Source organism: Nothoprocta perdicaria, unplaced genomic scaffold (assembly GCF_003342845.1).
Source record: "Nothoprocta perdicaria isolate Ctin4 unplaced genomic scaffold, notPer1 scaffold_176, whole genome shotgun sequence".
NCBI lineage: Eukaryota > Metazoa > Chordata > Aves > Tinamiformes > Tinamidae > Nothoprocta > Nothoprocta perdicaria.
Window position 1 is genome coordinate 1,067,039 of NW_020454938.1, and position 15,237 is coordinate 1,082,275.

The window sequence follows — 15,237 nt, forward strand, 5'->3', positions numbered from 1 at the left end:
TGCATGGAAAGAAACAGCTCAACTGCATGGAAAGAAACAGCTCAACTGCATGGAAAGAAACAGCTCAACTGCATGGAAAGAAACAGCTCAACTGCCCTTCATAGACTCAGACTCATAGACTGCCAACACCCAGAATACAGACCCTCATGAGTAGGCTGTGTTTTGGCAGCAAAAGGCAAAATTTTTATATCCAGTTCCTTTATTTCTGCAGTAAGGATTTGGGTGGGGACTGAACTACACCATGATGCTCCAGACAGCCATGGCTTTGTTCCAGTTCAGGAGAAGAAAGTTCCACCACACTGTTCCCAACACAAACAGCTTCCTACCTAGCTACATAATTATGTTTCTGTGTCCAGCTGCTTTGTTTGGTTGCTTGTTTTAACTAGAGGAGAGCTTAATACCTGGCTCTGCTGGAGTGCTGAGGCAGACAGGCACTTGAGCTGACTGCCACCCTGCTTTCCCTCTCTGCAAATGAAAACATGGGAGTGCTTTGCTGACCTTATAAATACAGAGGCTTCAAATTAAATTATAACATTGCTGATAATCAGCAGACCAGGGATTAAACTGATTGGGGCTCTGCCAAACCAGATTTAGCTTTCATTACATTCTGCCCACAAATCAGGCCTGCCCATACCCTTACTCTCAAAGTTATAACGTGCATGCACACACAGAGGGAGAGCGAAGACCAAAGCACTTCACCATTTTAAATTCTAATCCTTTCAAGGTCTGGAAATACCTGGGGTCTAGCTACCACATTGACCATCCAACATCTACTGCTACAAGTGAAAAAGCTAAAAACAAGTCATTTACATTAGGGTTTAAGAGGGATGGAGAGAAACTACAAGAGCAGGGATGTAATCAGTAGCACAGGGAAAGGCYGAAAGGAGCTTGTTGATGCCTGTGAAATACAGCAAGAGGCTTATTTAATTTTTTTTCTTGTGTGTGTTTCTTGAACAGCTGACCTAAATGAGTTCTTACCACAATCAGATAGCCTAGGACAACAGAGTAATCCTTCTAATAGGATTACAGGCTGTGCTAGAGGAGACTTCAGGCTTTTATGCTCTGCACTATGTATATACACACACAGCTCGCCTGGTACCTGTAAAACCAGGCGTTATCCCCTATTTAGCCCCCTCATTCCCCAGCCCCTCTCCATCCATCTACTTCCCTCTCCACAGTTGCTATACAGCAGYCACCAACTTTGGTTTGGGAAAGCAGGAAGGCGTAAAGTGCTGAAATCAGAGCTGGACAAATGGCAACRTGAGAAGTTAGCATTAAAAAGGGTGGTTTTAGTCGAGTTGGAGGGTGATTGGTAATACCCCAGTGCCAGGCAGCTTCCTCGGCGGTGTTCAGGAAGGCAGTGCAAAATCCCTGCTGCCACAATGTGAGGCAGTGCATGGGCTGGTAGGGCTGCAAGGGGCCTGGGGAGCTCTGCCAGAGAGTCCCTATGCAGCAATTTAGAAAAAAAATAAAAAAGAACCTCCAAGAAAAGTTACCCTCAATAAAGTAGTAACTGTGAGCTCTCAGAATGCTGTGGCCAAAATCTAATATAGTCTTCAGCTGTCTGATGGAGAAGAGTTTGCAATTTCAGACCTCACTAGCAAGACCAATACTAGTATCCTGATAACTGTTWTCACAAATGCATTTTTCAAAGGATGGTAAAAGCTCTGGAAGATGGTGCTGGAAAGAATTACAAACCCCACCAGATGAAGCAGGGAAATGCCTTGCTGTGAGGGACTCTAGGAAGAGCTCAATATTCCCTTTATCAGAAAGACAGCCGTGGGGGACAGCAACTTAACACCTTCCAGCAGCAAAGATCTCAAACATTAGAGAGTGTTCTTTAGCAGTATCACACAAAGAGACACAGCCAGGGCCAACAGCAGCTGGAAGATGAAGCCAGGCAAACTCAAATGGCAAATCAAGCACACATTTTCAATAATGAAAAACAGGAACAAAGGGCAGGTACTCTTACCTTAATGTGCCTTCAAATTAAGACTTGGAAGATACTTGGAAGCATTCCTAGAAGGCTTCTTTCAGCCTTCAGCTTCTTTCAGCCTTGATTCCTGTGCTTAATGAAAGAGAAAGCAAATRAAATGCATTGCCCTGTGGCATTTGCAAGTGTAACCAGTATGAACCCAAGACCCACAGAGGTACCTGCCACAGGATGCCTCTGTACATCCCTGCCCTTCCTCTGGGATGTAGGGCACAGCTGTTTGGCCAGTAAGAGCCAGCAAAACAAATGTCTCCTCCTGCTTTCATGCAAGCAGAGGCAGAGAGGAGCCCAGCTCTCAGCCCTGACCACCCTGGTGAGGGCAGAGGTGCCTGGCAGTGGTCATGGAAAGACTCAGCATAAACTCAATAACATCTCTTTGCTGATCCAGCAGGTAACTAGGAAAGGAATCTGCAAGAACTCATGCATACGGTCAGTGCTAAATCATCCAAAGCACAGATCCGTCCAGGGTTATTAAAGCATCACTTTCCCGTTGTGCAGGGCTCCAGTRCAGCTCTGCGCCACACAGGAGCTGCTGGCTGTGAGTGACAGCACTAGGTGACCAGCCCTCCCTGCACCGCTGCCCCACGGGGCCAGCGCGCCCAGCACTTCACCAGCAACACGGAGAGTGTTAGTGATTTTGCACTGAGCAAGTTTGCTGTCCTTCCCTCCTCCTCTACCGCTTGGAGGCAAACACTAGAAAATGGCAGATTTTCAAAATAAAAACCACGTTCTTACTGTGAACCTTCTGAGTTGGTTTTAAATAAAATCCTCTGTTCAAAAACAGTGGGCTGTCAAAACTCCTCACGGAAGCATTTTTGACAAGCTCAAGCTACAAAACCAGTAAGGTTTGCTGCCCATTAATATTCTCCGATGGTTCCTTCCTCTATTTGATTGTCACCAAATGCAAASATCAGTTCTTCCAGATAGTCTCATGTCTTGTAATGAACAAAAAACRTATGGAAGAAAAATAATCAGAATATTCAGGATCTTGCAAATGGGCATTCAGTCCACCTACAACTAGACTGCTTGAAATCATCACCCTCCTTGACAAGCCTGCACAGGTAAACAAAATGCATGTTAATTCTATTTCGYACACCTAATTTTGCACACCATGAAATACAGTTTATTAGGGCATCTCCCCTGCCAGCTTCGGGAAATCACATCTGCTTGCTGCATTATCAACCTGAGCTCTTCCAGCCAGAACAGGCAGGGAAGTAATATCWGCGCAGCACAGCCACAGGGATCTCTGGTGGGTACTTTTATACCAAGGCTGGATGGGCAAGGCAAAAATCAGCCAAAAAATAAATACAGCAGCCCTAACTTCTAATCCTGTGAGCACTTCTGGAAGGAGCCCACTGACCAAGTTAGTCCATCTTATCACCTAGAAATATTTAGGGGGAACATCAGCAATTTCTCCCTGTGCTACAAGGCCCTGAGTTTCTATGTTTTGCATTATTAAGTATTTTTACTCAGGTTGACCTGCTACAAGAGGAACCAGAAGCGCCACTCACCCCTCCTTACTCGGTCTGTACTTCACCATGAGATTTGGTTGATGCTGTTAGACCACAGCATAGATCAGGAAGGCTGCAGCTTCCGAAAGCTGCATCAATAAATGCACAGCCCAGACAAGGGAGTGCAGGGACATAAATATATATGATTAGATTGCCATTGGCTGGAAMGTTTCTCTACACAGTCTGCCCCTTGGTTGCATCTTCCCTAAGCTAAAGCAACAAATACACACTCTGTCAGTGCTTTCATATGTTAAAAAAAAGGAGTTATCTGAATGTACTCCACAATCTTCTACAAACAGCTTACTTTTAGCCAGTCTCCCTCCCAAGAGCCATCCTAGAGACATCTCCAGCTGAGTGGGGAGACTGGCAAGTCTGCAACGCACCCGCTGCTGAGAGAGGGGAAATTGGGCAGAAACAGGCTCCTCTCTGCTCTCCCAAATATTGGGCATGACTGGCTGCTGCTACTGCAGCTCCAAACCCACTGTGCAAACACCAAGCCTTGTGCTAGCTCAGGAGAGCCACAGAATCACAAGAGTGGTTGAGGTTGGAAGGGACCTCTAGAGATCACCTAGTCCAAGCCCCCTGCTCAAGCAGGGGCACCAAGCAGCCACGACCCAGATGTTAGAGGCACAAATGGAAATTTCATCTGGAAGTGAAATAAAAAAAATTCATAAAACACCAAAAAGTTTCTATCCTGGTTCTCTTCCCAGTCTTGCTTAGTATTGCCATGTTCAGCTTCAACAGCAACGATGAATTCAGTTCATCTGTGCCTAACACCTGAAAATACTTGCAATCCCACAGCTCACATGCATGCACCCAAACCACTCTTACACTGTGCCATACAAACTGCCATAATCCCACTGGAACCATCAACTGCCCACCCATCCATCACAACCACYCAAGGTCCCCTAAATGCTTCTTCCAAAGTGAGCAAATCCCAAGCATATCATGGCCTTGCCACTATTTGCTTTCTGCTGTTTCTCATCTCATTTGCTACCACTGCTCAGTAATACATTGCAACGAGGTTTATTCACAAACCTAGCAAACTCCCTGCTCCTATATCAGGCTGACAACTCATCTGTTTTTATCCCACTTTGCAGTAGATCCCTGTTTATTATAAATTGTTCCGAGGCACCACTGCATATAGCAGACAGTAYAATGCAGCCTGGAAGGCTACAATTGCTACAGCTTTTAGTTGTCAGCAGAGACTCTGAAAGCAAATAGTAAAAATGAATTTCACAAAATGAGGGGATTTATTTATAAATAGCAAAAGCCAAGATGGGGCACTGGCTATTACAGAAAGAGAGAAGCTGCCAGACTGGCCCAAAAACTGTTTGTTCCCCCCYTCTTACCCAGAAATTCATTGAATCATACAGTTATTAGGCCTTTTCACACTTGGATAAGCAACCAGCACTCAGGCAATGAGTAGATACAAGACTCTCCTTCTGCATTCTGATTAGCAAGTGTTTTTTGTCTGCAACTTGTTGTCCTCTGCTTGGAGCAGGGGCTGGGGGAAAGAAAAACAACACAACCACTATTCATCTCATCCCATAGAAAARAGTCACTGCTCCCCAGGACTGGGTTAAGGCTTGTCCTGGAGTCCAGCAGACACCCTGACACACTCGGACAAAGCACCAGTGGGTTTGGGGACAGCCAGCAGCTCACATCAGCGTGATGCACATATGCCTGGGAGAACACATCTAACACATCTAACTCATTTCCTACAGAAGATGTTGGTCACCTTGCAGTATTTCCTCAGTATGATTCTACACTGGGAGGTTCCCTCGAGACTTCTCTAGTGCTGTGGAGGATGAACCGGGGGAACATCCCCTGCTAGAGACACATAGTGCAGATAAAGATAGTGCTGGAGAAGACAAACCTGTTTATTGGCAGTTTAACCACACTTTTCATAAAGGTTTGGGATAAAATATCATCTTGTCTGAAGTCAACAGCAGCAGTGCTGTTAAGGATGATCCGTCATGCCAGAGAGCTTTATCACAGTAATTACATCAGGAACAAGTTTACTATTTGAAAAAGAAGAAAGATTACAAGAAGCAATCCACCAAAATAGCAGCAGACACACAGTTGAGAGATACAAAGARAAATTTGTTACACAAAATTGGAGAATGGATACAAGACAGGCTGTTTGTGCTTGCAGTATTTGTGTCCACGCCATTTACATGTGAGGACACATTTACAGGYGGTTGAGGGTTCAGCAAGCAGAAGACTTCTATTTGCATCCACACATACACGTTTGTGAATTATGAAAATSTATTTCCAGAGGAAAGGAAAGGAAAGCTCCCTGTGGAAGTTCACATCCTAATCAAAACTACATAGGCTACACCAGAGCTCGGGGCATCAAGACACAAGGAGTCACTTCTACAAGCTTGCAGGCAGAGAAAGGCACAAAACCAGTTCATACGCATGCAGAAATGTCATTTAACTGAAAGTCGAGCCACAGACCAGTTTCCCAAGAAAAGTACACARCCACCAATTCATCCCCTCACTGGGAAGTTTTAATTCACTTGCTGTTCCAGGTAGTAATGTAAAGGTCACCAGAAAGCTCTTCAAATGTGCTATAATTTGCAACAATAGCTTTTAAGCACCTAGGAAGCCTGGCATCAAAAACCAAGCAGGTTAGTAATGGACTCAGGACAGGCTGGGGGACATTTCAGAAACAATCTAGAAAGGACAAAGGATTCAAGTTTTGTTGTTGTCCAGTCTTCTGCTTTTAAAAGTCATCCACAGAGCAGGAAAAGACCCATAGTGCATGTGTGCTTGCAGAGGGAAGAAGCTAACTCCCTAGAACGATACTGCATATTTGTTTTTATAAAAACACATGGTAGAGAAAGGTAGGATTTAGGACAGAAGATATCAAATAAGTCAAGAGTATAAACAACTGRCCAGTTTACAAAGCCATTAAAAGCCCTATCGAATAAAATACAGATGAGACCAATTCTTTGTCAAGCAAGCTTCACTTCTAGCTATGCTGCAATAGGGTTTCAGGTAGTTCCTCCCCACCTTCATCAGGAGGCCATCACAGTTATTGAAATAATCCCTGTGGTCTCTAACACAACATAGAGCAGACAGCAGCACAAGGCAGAGCTAGCTCCAGGACAGCAGGTCTGAGGATCCTTGGTCTGTCTGCATGTAGTTCTGAAAGACAGATTCAAAAGCCTGTGAAGCCTTTTGGTGTCTTCAGTGCTCTACACCTCAAGTGCTAAGTTTCTGTAGTAAAGCATGCAAAAACAGCATCACACCCCCCAAAATAACATCACTTGCACCAACCAACACCACCTCAACAGCCTCAGGGTCAGGGCACAGAGAGGCTGGCAATATGTTTCCCATGCACATCCTCTGAAGAGGGATGAGGAAGTATCCAGGGCTTTCAAGCTGTTTTTTTTTTTTTTTTTTTTTTACTAAGGCTTTAATCTCCAAAATCAATTAAAAAACAACAACAAAAAACCTCAAGAGATGCTCTCCCTTGGGCTTCTTTCAGCCTCACAGGCAGAAAAAAATTATCTTTCATAATATCATATTGAAAGCATGTACTGCAGATGGCTGTCACTCAGTCATTAAGTGCAGATKTGCAATTCCACCTATCGCTCTCTGAACCGGGCTGATTTGTGTGTATTTGGTGCCTGAGCAACATATACTGGAGCATTGTGCATCTGCTATGAAAAGCCATTATAGATAAAACAGCCAGATCCCCGATAAGGCTCAAAAGGACTGGGAGTATATTGCCTTCAAAAACATTGCCAGTCCTTTAAAATAAGTTCTACCCAAACTTGACTCATACCCAAGCTCAGCCATGCTTGCTTTCACACTCCAGAGCTCTTCTTGTTGCTGTGACTAAACACCATCTTCTCCACAAAACAAGGGGTGTAGAGAAGAGGGGCAAGCCAACTTTTACTGTAAAATGTCTCTTTAGTCAGGAGCCAAGCAAGCTTTTATGAWCCCCAGATGCAAGACAAGTTGCTAGACTCAGTGGGGCTTTATACAACACYTTAAGCTGAGTCATAATGGAAATTTTAACTCAAATCTTCACCTTTTGGTACYAGCAGGTGTCACCTCCTGGGTAGTTTGGATGCAATGCTGCAAGACAGCAACACTGAGTCATCCCCTTGCTTGTCATGCTGGGACCAGGCCTACTCAAAATACTCTCTGTGGACCTATGTCCAATTAGCTTGTGAGTCACCATTCACAGATATTTATTGGCCTCGAACACTTASTGAATATTGGTCCACCTATCCCCTGAAGACTTAAGGTCTACTTCTTGCTGTAAGTGGCCAATAAAGCCCATTTAGTATTGCCATGAGTCCTTGCTTAGAAAAGAAAGGAATATAAACTATGAAGGCAGATTTGTATTTCTTTAGCAGCTTTTAAAACAAAGACCTCTCTCTCTATGTTTACAATATTGGCTGATTTTGTCAGAGGATCTACTAGGACTTCAGCACCACTACTACAGTAACAGAACACTCATACTCCACAATACATCAACATGAGACATTTTTAAGCATTCCTTYCAAATAGAGCTGCAAGACACCAGCTTAATTATACCAAGATAAAGGGAAAAATTGGCAGTTAAACTTCCATTTTTTGCGTATGTCCCTGGTAGGCATTTCATAATGCTGTCTGCTGCCTCAAGGCAACGTCCCCCCTGCACAAGGTTTCCTGGAGACCAGCTGCTATGACTAAGCCTTCCATCACGGCCGTGTAAGCAGGGGCTCACATCGGGAGGTAAAGCTGCTCAGATTGTGGTGGCTGTTGTAACTCAAGCTTTCCGCACAGAGCATCTTCAGATGAGTTTCTCTAGCTGCTGAAAGCTCAGCAAAGCAGCTTTTAATGACTCAGCCAGCAGGAGCTGGTAGAGTTTTCCCCCCCTTCATCTGAAGGAAATGGATCTCAAGGACCTACACTTGTAGGTTGGCTTTGGTAGTTACTAAGGTTTGATCACTAGGAAAGAAGATGAAACTGAAAAGAACAGCGCTGGTAATTTCAGGCTGCCCACATGCCCACCAAGCCCCTGAGCACGCTCACGCATACAGATCAGCATCGAGCACACAGCCCTTGTACCAATTCCACTTCTTGCCAGTCTGTCCCCATTCAAGCAATGCCACGGGCCCTCAGGGCAACTCCAGAACGGTGTTTAAGTGCTGCTGTACTTTTGCCAGCAAAGATCAGCCAAGCACAGAAGACAATATGGCAGCAAACAGAGCAAAAGACAACACAGGGAGTATTTTGTTACCACTTTTCCTCTTTTGGTTCAACAGTCACTGCAGCACAGAGGGCTTCATTCTGAAGATAGCCCTCATGTAGCAGCTGGTATGTACTACTGGTGGTGACAAGACGTAGCAAAAAATAAACAAAAACCACCGCGTGTTTCTAATCCCTAGCACACAGCCCCCAGGCATCACCAGCAGGACAAGGGTAGAGGAAAATAAATCCTCAATTGAGTCAACAGGACATAAGTGAAATCTGAGCCATGGAAAATGTTAAACCTCTCCATACCTCAATGCCACTAAAGACCTGCTGATTCTGTGCAATTCTACACAAAGGTTGATAGTAAAAGTATCAGCAGTACAGCTTGTTTCACTAAACTAGCAGAGCTAAGAGAGCCATTTCTCGGTTTGTTACCTCCATCCAAGCGGCAGCCCTTGCCGAKAGCTTGGAGACAAATGAAAGGTCCCTTCGTGACCGCTGCAGAGTATTCTCCAACACTGACCTGACACACCAGGACGGACACGGCTTCAAGGGTGGGAAACAAGGCAGGTTCCTCTTCAGTACCAGTAAATGACACAGAAGACGCATCAAGGAAAAGTGCTGTGTTCACAGGAAACATGATCTTTTATTGCAGTTCTCACACAGAGCAGTACTCAGCTTAACGATACTGGAGAGGTATGCCTATATATAAATGGCATCAGGGTAGGAGATAGTATTTAACTACCTTTGTCCTTATACTTAGCTAAATTCAAGGGTTTTACTTCCTTCAACCCTCTAGCTCCTCCCTCAGGAGAGGGAAAATAAACATAAAAAAGCTTTGTCAGAGCTCACCTAACAAAATTCTGAAGCCTAAAGCTTCTCTGCTCCCATCAAGTCTGCCCCTTCCATCAAGTCCAACCTCAGAGACAAGTGATTGGACAGGGCCGAGGAAAATGAAGTGAAAACACACTTAATTAAWTGAACTTAGAAATCTCAACCATCATGATCTGGAGATAGATTTATTATCTTCCAAAGATTGGGCAAAAGAGGATGAAAGAGGTGAAAGAAGAGATAAAAGCCCCTGGTATTACAAAAAGTAACCATTAGTAGACCTAGCTAAATTTCCATTATATCCTGATGTGTTTTATAAAAGCAGAGGGYGATTTACCTCCTTAGAATAATGAGAAAAACAACTGTCCATCAATATGCTGTACTTTGTGGCTTTGCAGTRCTCAACATTTAAGTGTCACTCTAAGAAAAAAGTGAAGACATGAAAGACGAGGGAAGATGCACCCTGTTTATTAAATACAGGGCATCAAGAGGAAAAAAAGCTATGGAACAAAGATAGCTGTATTCATTCCATCTAGCACAAGCATTTGCTCTATCTAGAACTTATTAGGAATGTGAAAATAATAGTTTTTACTATTGGATTCACTATTAGTGGTTTTATTAATTTTTATGAGCAGCATTTGTTCCAGTGAAATTCAACTGCGTTACAAAGATGCACCTAATCTTCACCTTTCCTTAGCACTACCTGCAGTGTCATTTCCACTACGGTTCAGACATCTGCATTCACTACAACACGGCAGCCTTTGAAAGCCCCTTGCAGAGGTCTGGGGTCTGCTGTACAAAGCACTGCACAAATACTCACCAAGAAATACTCCCTGTTCTATGACCAACCAGCTCAATGGGTAAGATAGGCCAARGCAGGGGAGGAAAAGTATCACGTACTCTGTTTTTAAAGGGAAGCTGAGCCACAGAGAGGCATGTTTGTGCTTAGGGCTAATCCATGGTGCTAGTGATACAGTCAATGCGCCTCTTCTTGTTTATCTAGGCCTGCTAGGACATCCTGATGCCTTTGTGCTTTCTAGTATTAACTGCACGGGATTCCTATCTTGTATATGACAAGGAGCAAATGTGTTCCACCACCCTCCCCATAGTCCAAGCACATCAYGCTACTGATCACTGTTGCAAAGCCACCTAACCACAAAGGAAACAAACCAGTGATACTCAAATATTCAAGCCTTTGAAACAAGGCAGCAGTGAATCCTTAAAATACTCTCTGGTCCTGTYCCATTGTAAAGTTCTCTAAGAGAGATATCTTGCATCCCACCCAGASGGACAGTAAGTCAAGCAGTTCAAGGATGTGCTGAGCAGACATCTCCCAGAATACCATCTTGGTACCATCTCCTAGCCTCAAGCAATCCCAACTGGAAGATCACTCAGGTAGCACCACTCTATGGGACAGCTGCCTTTAGCAAGAGACCTCAAGCCATTAGCTGCATCACGGGTCAAACACAACATGCCTGAGGTCATAAATGGACAAGATCTGCACCTTGTTTTTGCAGTAGGATGCTGTCTGCTGAGACATACCTTGACCCAAARCAGCTGAAGGACAGCTTCAAGGTTAGTTGATGAGATCTAGTTATCTTGAGATAACTAACAATAACTAGAAAGGCTCATACTAATATCCAGAAGTCTAGTATTAATCAGCCTCACCTTCTTGCAATTACTGGAGGAACCAGAGGCTCTCAGTAAACCCAGCTCTACCCATCACCTCCTCATTCCTACCTTCTTGTCAACATGCTCTCTGTAGWTGTTTTGCTGTCAACTTTGCACAGTCAGATACTTTACAAATCTAATAAGAGCAAACAACCAGTGCCTATGTCTGAATGATTAACTGATAATCACAGACATGGTCTCTGCCAAGTTTTTTGAATGCTGGAACCCAGTTTAGCTTTCCTTCACCCCTGCAACCCACTGCCAAGGCCAACAAATCATGTCAGTGTAAGGAGTAGGTGAAACTCAAAATCCAGCTCATTGCCTTCCATCAAATGGATGCTAAATAATGCAAAGAAATGAAAACAATTTGGTTTGGATGATTGATTATAGGGAAATTGCTCATACCTCCAAAGCACGGCACTTCCCATCACATCTTTGTTTCATTTGTCAGCAAAGAAATTAAGCTCCTCTCTTGGCACGGGGCCTGTACTGTCCTAATAGCTGCATTTGGCACGTTGCATTGAATTGCAGCTATTTCTTGCCCCACTTTGACACTTCACCTTTCCCCACTGAAGCTGCCAAGCAGTGACAGCCTGGGACCAGTGGCATGAGGTTCAGCTCCAGCTTGTCACTCTGCAGAGGCTCAGCCTTTCCCCCAAAGCACGCATTACACCCCAAACTGCACTCATTCCAATCAGCACAAAGTGCATGCAGCCTTGGAAAAGCAAAAAGGACACYGACCACCTGAGGATTTGCAGTCCCCTTCAGGATGCCCTTCCCAAGCTTGGATTCCCCTCCCTTRCCCCAGTGTAATCAGACTACTTCAAACCAACTGCGACCTTCAGATCGTAAAGGAATATCAGTAACTGCCTAACATGGAAAAGCACRAAGATATAAGAGGCACATTTATAGCAATAAACAGCAGAAAACAGTCCCACTGGCATAAAAATACTTATGTAGCCCTCAGCTCCTAAAATACAGGAACAAAAGGGATATCCTCGTCCTGGACTCCGCTATGCCAGGCAGTYGCTCTGTAAAACGCTTTGAATTAATTTAGTGAGCTTCATTTTAAAAACAAGTTCTGATTTTTGCCCCCAGCATTCCCATTATGAAAGGCTGTTTCAGAACATCACTATTCTGACAGTTAGAAACTTTCTTTCAATTTCCTGCCTAATTTATGCCTGGCCAGTTTTCTACTCATGTTGTTACATCAATGTCRTTCTTTAGTTTAAAGAGCTCCCTTCCCTCCTGATGTTTGCTTCACAATGATGTATAAACTGAGCTGTCACACAAGACACATTTAACCTAGTTTTACCATTAAAAGATAAAGAGTTTATCTAATTATAGATGGATTTTAACTCCTCAAGGAAGAGGCTGTGTTCTTGTATTTTGCTTAATTATAGAAACRTACAGCAGAAAGCCATTGCATGGAATCAGAAGCAGAATCAAATATATTTAAATAACTATTTGTCCTAATAGTTGTTTGCATAACCCATTCCTAAAATCCACTGAGAAAGGGGATGCCACAGCCTTCCTAAGCAGCCTGCTTCAGTGCTTTACCCCCTCTGGCAATTASTTTTCCTAATAACCAACTTAAATCATCAGTGCTAAAAATTCAAACAATTTCCTTTTCTTCCACCAGTGACCATGAAAAAACAKCTGTAAGCAGCCTTTTTATAAGCACTATTTATGCGTTGGAAGACTTTCCGTATCCCCTTTCCATCCTTTCTCTCTCAAAATAAACAAATTGAGTGTCTTCAACTCTCATATACAAGCCTTGTTTGCTTAACCTTTTATCACTCACTATTTTCTTCCTTTTTTTCCTGGGATACTCTGTGCAATTTTTATAAATGAAGACAAAGTTTCACATCCGTTCCGGACACCCACACTTGGCTGAAGCTCTGCCAGCCCRAAGCAGATTGTAATAATTGCTTCTTATATCTGGCATACAGCACTCTTGTTAATACAGTGCCGGATACAATGAGCTGTTTTGCAGCAGCCTCGCAGGGCTGATTCATATTCTGCTTGTGAACCAGTGCAACCTCCTGGTCCTCTCCTGCCGTACTGCTGCCTCATCACATATTCCCCGTTTTGTGTTTGTGCRCTCAGTTCCGCTTGCCTAAGAGGAGCACTTCATGCTTGTCTTAATTTCATCTCTTTTTTCCCCCCCACTTTCAAGCCAGATGGTTTGTAAAATTCCTTGTAAATGCTGAGCCTGTCTAGCGGGGTCCCATATTTACCTGCCACAGTGATAGGCAGCACTTAAGACCCATGGTGACAACACAGATAGGATGCTCCCATCCCAGAATCATGCCACCCTCCCACACAGTTCAGCCAGCTCATGACAGATGCAGAGGCCACCTCCACTATCTTGCTCTTCATACAAATACACAGGTAAAGTTCTCATAGTCCCAACTTTTTAGAGATAGCTGCTCCCAAATGGGTACTTTCAACCTTGTCCCGAGGACACCATGACTATAACATGACCCTTTCTTGAAGACCTGCCTTTCACTCCTTCTCCAGCAACACATTTCTTCCTAATCTACCACATGAGGCTTCTTCCCCACTCACACCACCAATACCATAAATTAATCACTCCAGCCACAATTTTGTGTGGGGACTTTTGCTTTTCTTGAAGAACCACATTACACTATCTGAAGTGAGAATACATCAACAGAAACCTCAACACTGGCTTCTTTTAAAGAGATTAAATAAGGCGAACAAATTTATCTTCTGACCACTGAGTCCATTCAGTACAGRGTTCTCTCCTGCTCTGCTGCCCAGCAACTTTCAACTTCTCTCTGGATTAGAAAACAAAGTAAAAATTAAAAAACTAAGTGAACATCCTCCTTCCCATCTCCAGAGGCTCCGCAGGGCACTCCTGCTGAGCTCACAGGAGCCTCCCTGGCTTCAATCTCCTGTATCCCAGACCTTTCCAGGTTGAGCATGCCCAAAGACCAGCTCACCTTCATCCACWCCCCCTCCAAARACAATCATATTTAAAATGAAACATAAGGCAGGTWAAGGCTTGGACTGGTCTAAAATGGYCTTGGCTTGTCAGTTCTCCTGGGAAGGACTACATCAGCTTAGGTAGTGAGGGAGCTGGAGGCTGGGTAATTGCATCCACTGACCAGGGAGAATTGTTCCCTTGCCCGCTTCCTAACTCATCAAGGCCTTCGCTGCCCAGCAGGAAGTGCCAGGGCCTTCCCAAGGGGCTCCAGGGTGGTAACAATGCAACAAAAAAAAAAAGCAAACCCGAGAGCAGCTGGGCGCTGGAGTTCCCTAGACTCACATCTCCATCAGCAGAAGTGCCGGCTAAATGGAGCAAAATGAAATTGGGAGCGCCCCTGCTCCTTGCAAGAGCGTGATCCTTGAGGATTTGGCTGGAAAGCTGCTCCCAAGCACCGCYGTGGGCAGAATGTTAAATCCCAGCGCAGGGCTCGGGCCCGCGGGGCTTTCCAAATGGCATTTCCCATGCTCGCTCAGGCGGGGAGCGAGCCGAGCCAAGCCCCTTCTCCTGCCTGCTCCTGTTCGCACGTCTGCTCCCCATTTACACCAACGAGGGGCAGGATCTTCCCTGCTTACTGGAGGTGTGAAGCCAATGTAAATTACTTTCCCTTTTGCATTGAGGGAAAGTCTTATTATCAACCTGTCAGATCTAGACAGCTGCCAAGACGCTATATAAGAAGAATTAAATCAGGCTCAATCTCTACAGATTCTCCTCCCTCCTGAGGGGCCTCCTTGCAGGGCTCTGGCCTTTGCCAGCAGCAGCAGATCAGCTTTTTTTTTTACCCCATCACCTCAGTTGAGCCATGCAGGTAATAGCTAAGCAAGCAAGGGAGACCAGAGCAGCATAAAACTTAGTCCACTGTCATCAAACACTGGGTCATAAGAAAACTGTTTCCCAGGCTTTCAGCCAGACATCTCACAATGAAATCACAGAAGAATTATTTGGTTTCATCCTTGAAATACAGYAACCTTCAATATTGGAAACCAGTGGCCAGCAGAGTCCACTAAGGGCTCAAAGCG

At 44.4% G+C, this 15,237-nt stretch overlaps 1 long non-coding RNA gene across 3 annotated transcripts in view; it reads right to left on the reverse strand.

Annotated features, from left to right (window-relative positions):
* LOC112944821 overlaps positions 1-15,237 on the reverse strand; it is a 41,596-nt gene that overhangs the window by 15,680 nt on the left and 10,679 nt on the right. For 2 of the 3 annotated variants that reach the window (XR_003248847.1, XR_003248846.1), the window contains exon 4: positions 1,973-2,068. This is a non-coding gene — a long non-coding RNA (uncharacterized LOC112944821). The remainder of the gene's footprint in view (positions 1-1,972; positions 2,069-15,237) is intronic. The other variant, XR_003248848.1, reaches the window with a different exon arrangement.